The 7,180-nt window shown below is 38.3% G+C and overlaps 1 protein-coding gene across 1 annotated transcript in view; it reads left to right on the top strand.

Moving 5' to 3' along the window:
• The window catches only part of POLG2 (DNA polymerase gamma 2, accessory subunit), a 51,322-nt gene extending 44,589 nt beyond the window's left edge, over positions 1–6,733 (top strand). Inside the window, exons 9-10 of the transcript XR_016022970.1 lie at positions 1,558–1,752; positions 3,818–6,733. The gene's annotated coding sequence lies outside the window, so the exon portion shown is untranslated. The remainder of the gene's footprint in view (positions 1–1,557; positions 1,753–3,817) is intronic.
• Positions 6,734–7,180: the final 447 nt, after the last annotated feature.

Here is a 7,180-nt window from a genome sequence, read left to right as displayed (position 1 = left end):
CAATAAATCAGAAGTGACATCTCAAATGGAAAAAGAAAAAGTTCATCCGTAGGACCTGGCACGTTCCTTGAGGCTCCAAATCCACTTTGTCATGGTCCACAGTAATTCACCATTTTGATAAAATAGATAACAATAGATATAGTCATACAAACAGTAAAATTAATATATTCCTTTCTGTTGTCTAAGAGCTTTATGCTGATGATCTCATTTAATTCTTACAAAACCTCTATGAGGAGTGCAGGGGTATTATTAAAAATACTGAGCACCCAATGAAGTTATATGAATATGTAACTCAATGCATGGATCAAAATTTTAAAATCTATCCCATCACCTCCCCTGCTTTATCTCTAAATAACCTAAGCTATATTACAAAACTACTTAACAAGTGATATGAACTTTTGTGCAAATTACTCATTGAATCATTCTCATAATTTTCAAAATTTTGTTGATGTTTAGAAATGGTTGGTGTGGTCTTTTGAGACAGGGCTCACTGTCTGGGATGATTTGACACTTTTCCAATGAATTCCTTGAAATTGGTGGCCACTGGATAATGTTTAGTTCAATAAAAAGAAAATTTCTCTTTATGTCACTGAGATTGTTCATGGTTTCAAATTCTCAGCCCCTGATGGATAATAACAATGACAAAATTTATAACCCTGTTTGAAAATTTTCTATATCCAATATTTCTATTATCTTATATTTCTAAATCACAAAAATCACTTAATTCATTGCCTTAGTTTTTATTTATCCTTCCACAGAACTTTAGAGATACCATTTGGTAAAGTGTCAGGATTCAATACATTTAAATGACTCTAGAGTTCATTTATTTTCACCCTCAAGTAACATTTATTTTTGCCCTCAAGTAACAAATGCATTTTCACATGGTAATTTATTTTAAAATATTATGTTTGTTTTTCTCATAGAATTGATACTTTATTTGGTTTTGTTACAAGTGGCATGCCACATTTCTTCATTTTTATAGTATCTCCCACTCGTTTTTCATTCATCAAATTAATCTTGTAAATCCAAAAGTATTAAAATTTCTGTTAGAATATCACTACTTAGGGATAAGGCTCCCTAAAATGTTTCATTTTCCAAATATTTTACTATTTCCATTAAAATAAACATGCAAGACTTCATTGTTTCCAAACTCTGTGCCACTGCAGGACTACAAGCTCTTCATTAAGGTCCAGTAGCCTCCCAGTTTTCATATCTTGATCCCCAAATCTTGAGATACACGAGGTCTGACAATTAAGTTCGCAAACTTGTTGCAAAGATATTGCTAACCTTTTTTGATATCAGAGGGATTATTCATAATGAATTTGTACCAACTGGACAAACAGTTAACCAAGTTTGCTATTTGGAAGTGCTGAAAAGGCTGCGTGAAAAAGTTAGACGACCTGAACTTTTTGCCAATTCATGGCTCTTGCATCAGCACAATGCACCAGCTCACATGGCACTGTCTGTGAGGGAGTTTTTAGCCAGTAAACAAATAACTGTATTGGAACACCCTCGCTACTCACCTGATCTGACTCCCAATGACTTCTTTCTTTACAGAAAGATAAAGGAAATCTTGAAAGGAAGACATTTTGATGACATTCAGGACATCAAGAGTAATACGACAACAGCTCTGATGGTCATTCCAGAAAGAGTTCCAAAATTGCTTTGAAGCATGGACTGGGCACTGGCGTCGGTGCATAGCTTCCCAAGGGGAGTCCTTCGAAGGTGACCGTAGTGATATTCAGCAATGAGGTATGTAGCCCTTTTTCTAGGATGAGTTCCTGAACTTCATTGTCCAACCTCATATTACTGCTTCTCTCTGATGTTTATTTGATGAAAGATGGTAAATAAAAAAATTTATCAGGAAAATACTGTGATTGACATGATTCACATTTAAGTACATCCCCCAGCGATGGGGAGTTGGACACCACCGGCCTGAGGACAGGATCCTGAGATGGGATTCTCAGGTATGTGACTTATTGAGGGAGTGATGGAAGGAGAAGGAAAGGGGACTGGCAAGTAGAACAGAAACTAAGCGTAAGGGTTCCACTGAAGTCAACCCACACTGCCTGCTTCCATGGGAGAGCTGGGGTGTGAGTTGTACCCTGAGGCCTGATCCATCTTGTGGTAAGGGAGTTGCCTTTTACTCTCCCCTGTCACCACTAAGTCATTGGTCATGGGCCTGGGGTGGGAGGTGGTGTGTGGGATGTGCACAGAACTACCCAGGCGCCTCGGGACAAGCTGTCCTGCAGAGACGATGAGCCACTCTGCCCAGTCTGGAGGAGGGGAGCTGGGCCTACCCAACAGCACTCACCCACCACCAAACTAAAGGGTCTAGAAACAGTTTCTAAAATCTTGTCTGAAACTCCAGATTTCCTAGATTTATTCTTTATACTCCTCTAGTACTCCTACTCTGTACAAAATCCAGTAACGTTTTCATGAAACATCATTGAAACCATATTTCTCAAGCAATGACAATAAAATTTGGATATATTTCCAATGTTCCTTCACCTTTAAGAGATGAACAAAAACCAATAAGGTATTTTCAAAGTCTTGAATTGTACGTTTTACGTAAGTTTAAAATACATGTTATGGAAATAGCTGAAGTTTGGGGAAAAGTGATGGAAATTTTATCGCCTTGACTTATAAATTTTCCAAAATTTGTTTTATTTGAATAGTTATGTTTTATAACAAGTAGGGTCATTAATTTAGATCACAACGGTACACCCAATGCTTTTTTATTCTTTTTTGAAATTTTATTAATTTCATGTCTAAAAATACTTAATTACTTATAACTATACATCAGGTTGTGTTAAAAATTCTGATAACATTTCATGAATAGTCTCAATGCTTTATAGATACAGTTTTTTTAAATGAGTTTCAGGTGTATGAAACAACATAGTGATTAGACATTTACACCCCTCACAAAGTGATAACCCCACCAAATTTACTACCCCTCTGACATCGTGCATAGCTATTACAGTACCATTGACTATATTCCCTATGCTGTAATTTATATCTATATATCTATATCTATATAGATATAGATATATAATTATAGTTGACATTCGATATCATTTTATATTAGTTTCAGGTGTACAGTGCAGTGGTTAGACATTTATGTAATATATGAAGTGAATCCCTGATAAGTCTCGAACTCATCTGACACCATACATAACTTTTATAATATTATTGATTACATTCCCCATACTGTATTTCACATCCCAGTGACTATTTTGTAACTACCAATTTGTTCTTCCTAATCCCTTCACCTTTCTCCCTCCCATCTAGCAACCATCAGTTTGTTCTCTGTATCTCTGATCTACTTCTGTTTTGTTTGCTCATTTATTCAGTTCTTTAGATTCCACGCATAAGTGAGATCATATGGTATTTCCCAGTCTGATTTATTTCACTTAGCATCCTTTAGGTCCATCCTATAGATACAGTCTTGATTTGGAAATGTACTGGATTTTTATTTCAAATACTTGTGTGAAACAGATTTAAGGTACTATTTTCATTATTTTGCTCACTGAGATTGTAGAATTTATTAGAGCAATGAGCTTTGCCAGAATACAGTTACCATTTTGGCGTTTTCAACTTTTCACGTGACAACTTCTGAGCCCCATTTATGCACAATACAACTTCTGAATACTGTCCTTATTTTTTGTTATAATAACCCGTTTAGAAATCATTTACTTTATTTTGTACTGTTTCTTGTAGAGTATAAAAAGACGTTCTGGGCTGTTCTGATTTGGGCACTATTACAGAACATGGCCTGCAATTCACTGTTCATCTCATTTCTTATTTGTTCCCACAGGTTCCGTACTTGGTTGATTAGTGCCCCCCAAACTTCATATCCACCCAGAGGCGTAGAATGTGAGCTTATTTGGAAATGAGGTCTTTGCAGATGTAATAGTTAACATGAAGTCATACTGGTGTCCTTAGAAGGTGGCTCTGTGATTCTTCATAAGGGCTGACAGAGGCTCTGGCTATATGTCCCCTTGTCCTCCAGTTTTCTGTATCCAGGATGGCCTGGGATGCTGCCGAGGAGGAGGCTCCACCCCTGAGCCCCAGAGTGATGTCAACCGACTCCCTTCCCCTCTCAGAGAAGGGGCTGCTGAGGATTCTGGGAAGATGGGGTCAGTTCACAGCCCAGCTGCCAGCTTTGCCCTCCTTCTCCCGATTCTTCTTGGGACTTGCTCCATCTTTCTATAGCTGTGAATAGTGAGCTTTTGTGTTCACGCCTAGATGGGGCTGGTGACTCCCCAATTGTGGGGGTCACCACTCAGAAACTACACCAGGTGAATGGATTCACCAGGGTTTTTCCTGCCTCTCTGAGTTTGCTGCACCCTCACTTTGAGTCTTTCAAGGACCAAAGGGAAGGATCTAGCACTAACTGAGGACCTCCTGGCCAAGGGTCAGCCCATCAGATGGGCCAGCTCATTCCATCCTCATAATAATGCTGGGAGTTGTTCTATTTCACAGATCAAAAAACCATTCAGGAACAGACCTAAGTCCCCAGCTGGCAGAGGCAGATTTAGGGTACTCACCAGCATGCCTAGCCATGCCCAGCTATGGTAAATTGTCATTAGAGGACTAAACCACCTCCCCCTGCTCCTCTATCCATGATCATTGAGGGAACATGGGCCCACCTGCAAACAGAAAATTTACTCTAGCACATGTTGTAGCCTTTATATTCTTGGAAGAGATTTGAGGTGGTTTCTACCACACCAGCTAACATTGGAATTCTTTCATTCCCCTCCAGAGCTGTGTTGGGTAGCCCTAGAATCTTCCTTGTAGATCTACACGGGTACAAAGGTAGGCACGGGGCATCCGTGCAGTTTTGCTTGTGATCGTGAAGAACTGAAAACACCTAAATGTCCATGGACTGGGAACTATAATAGTTACGTAAATTATAGGAGTTCCTTAGAATGGGTTTTTTTTTTGACATCTGTTCTTTTATTAAACAGCTTTATTGAAATATAATTCACATACCATAAGATTTAAAGTATATTCAGTGTTTTTTAGTATAGTTACAAAGCTGTGTAACCATTACCAAAATCTAATTTTAGAACATTTTTAATGCCCTGAAAAGAAATCCCATACACTATGAGGTATTTTGGTGCCATTTTGTTGTTGTTATTTTATGTTTTAATAAATTTTATTGGGGGATATTGGGGAACAGTGTGTTTCTCCAGGGCCCATCAACTTCAAGTAATTGTCCATCAATCTAGTTGTGGAGGGTGCAGCTCAGCTCCAAGTCCAGTCGCCATTTTCAATCTTTAGTTGCAGGAGGCACAGGTTGCGGGAATTGAACTAGCAACCTTGTTGAGAGCTCGCGCTCTAACCTACTGAGCCATCTGGCTGCCCCTCCAGAAGGTCAGTGGCAGCTATTTGTCTTCAATCTGTCCTGTTTCCCCAAAAATAAGACATAGCCAGACAATCAGCTCTAATGCATCTTTTGGAGCAAAAATTAATATAAGACCCAGTCTTATTTTACTGTACGACCGGGTCTTATATAATATAAGACCCGTTCTTATGTAACATAAGTCTTTATAATATAATATAATACAGTATAATACCAGTTCTTATATTAATTTTTGCTCCAAAAGATGCCTTAGAGCTGATTGTCCAGCTAGGTCTTATTTTCGAGGAAACACAGTAGTTGTGGAAGGCGCACCTCACTGGCCCACATGGGAATCAAACCAGCAACCCTGTTTCTTACAGCCCCACGCTCTAACCAACTGAGCCATCTGGCTACCCTGAGCTAGTTTCTTTTTAAATGAGATAGGTACGTCTCTATGTATTTAAGTGGAAATATATTCATGATAGGCAAAAAAACAGACTGCAGAAAATATATAACATATATACTATTTATTTATAATAGTATATGTATACATATCTACATATATTGGTATTTATGTATTTGTTCATTTATTATTTTATTTGTATATGCATAGAATGCTATGTTTTATTTCAAATACTTTTTTGCATGCCATTTTTATATTATGTAGTGTATATACTTTTTTACATCAACGGTGTGTTTCTGCAATAAATAACTTGAAAGTTAAGTGAACAATAGGGGTGTCCAAAGCTGAGAAAGAACTGTTTAGGAGAAGCTGCTGTTGATAAAACAAATCTGAAAGTAGAGGAAATGATTTTTTTTGTTTAACCTTCTAATTTTCCATTAGATGGCGCCATTGTCAAATTTCTGCAGTTTCAAATGGGCCTGAGAAGGAACCCACCAGCCTATTAATTGTTTCTGCCTGTAATGACTTGTTTTTGGTTTTGCTTGCTTTTCTCGATTTTAAGTCACTTGAAAAAAAAAGTTCCAGCTCCTTTCGGAAATACCCTACTATTTCAAGCCAATGGGGGTAAATGAAATGAAGTGCTTATTAAAGGAATTTAGTCATGAGATGAAAATACTGTCAAATGGATGTAAATACTGGCACCTGGGAACAGGTTACTTTCCCTCAGTCCTGTGAAAATTCACTGCTGATGTCTTGATTATCAGAAGTGGAAAATGCTATCTGCTACTTTAGAATTTTGCCAAGCAGACTGGGATTCTTTCCTTTTTCACTATCACCTCCATTATTTTTATTTCATAAATCTCATTGGGAAGATTTTTTTTTTTTTAATCCAAAATGGCATTTACTAAGTAGTTAATGATTTTTCCAGTTTGTACTTATGTTTGTATACATTTGATTAAAGTTCCTAATGGACCAAGGAACAATCTTGCTAGGTATATCTTGCTATAACTTCAGCCAAAAATGAGAGGAACTTCAACTGGGTGGTAAGAGCAAGGGCCCTGGGGTGGGCCCCTGGCAAGCTGTGGTGCTGTGGGTGAGTTCCTCTAGCTGTATGGACATCAGAGGACTGAGCCATAAGAGCATAGAAATCGCTTTAGCGCACTACAGTAAACCCCAGTTACAAGTATCGGCATTTTATTCAGCGTCAGCGGCCTCATCTACAGGCAGCCACTCGGATTCTTTTCATTGACCTACCCACCACTCACCCTGAGATGTCCCAAGTGGGCACGGTTGGTCTCGGTTTACCTTTGGGCTGACCATAGATAGGAGTGCTTCTCTTCCCTGCTTGAAATGCCCATTCGCTCTGCTTATATAGGTGGTAAGCTAAGAAACAGGATTCCTAGGTTTATAGGCTTACAAACTGTCTCTGA

The sequence above is a fragment of the Rhinolophus sinicus genome, chromosome 12, assembly GCF_057876585.1.
Source record: "Rhinolophus sinicus isolate RSI-liver-muscle chromosome 12, RSI-T2T, whole genome shotgun sequence".
NCBI classification, from domain to species: domain Eukaryota; kingdom Metazoa; phylum Chordata; class Mammalia; order Chiroptera; family Rhinolophidae; genus Rhinolophus; species Rhinolophus sinicus.
Note: the sequence above shows the minus strand (reverse complement) of the source record. Positions and strands in the feature narration are given on the sequence as shown.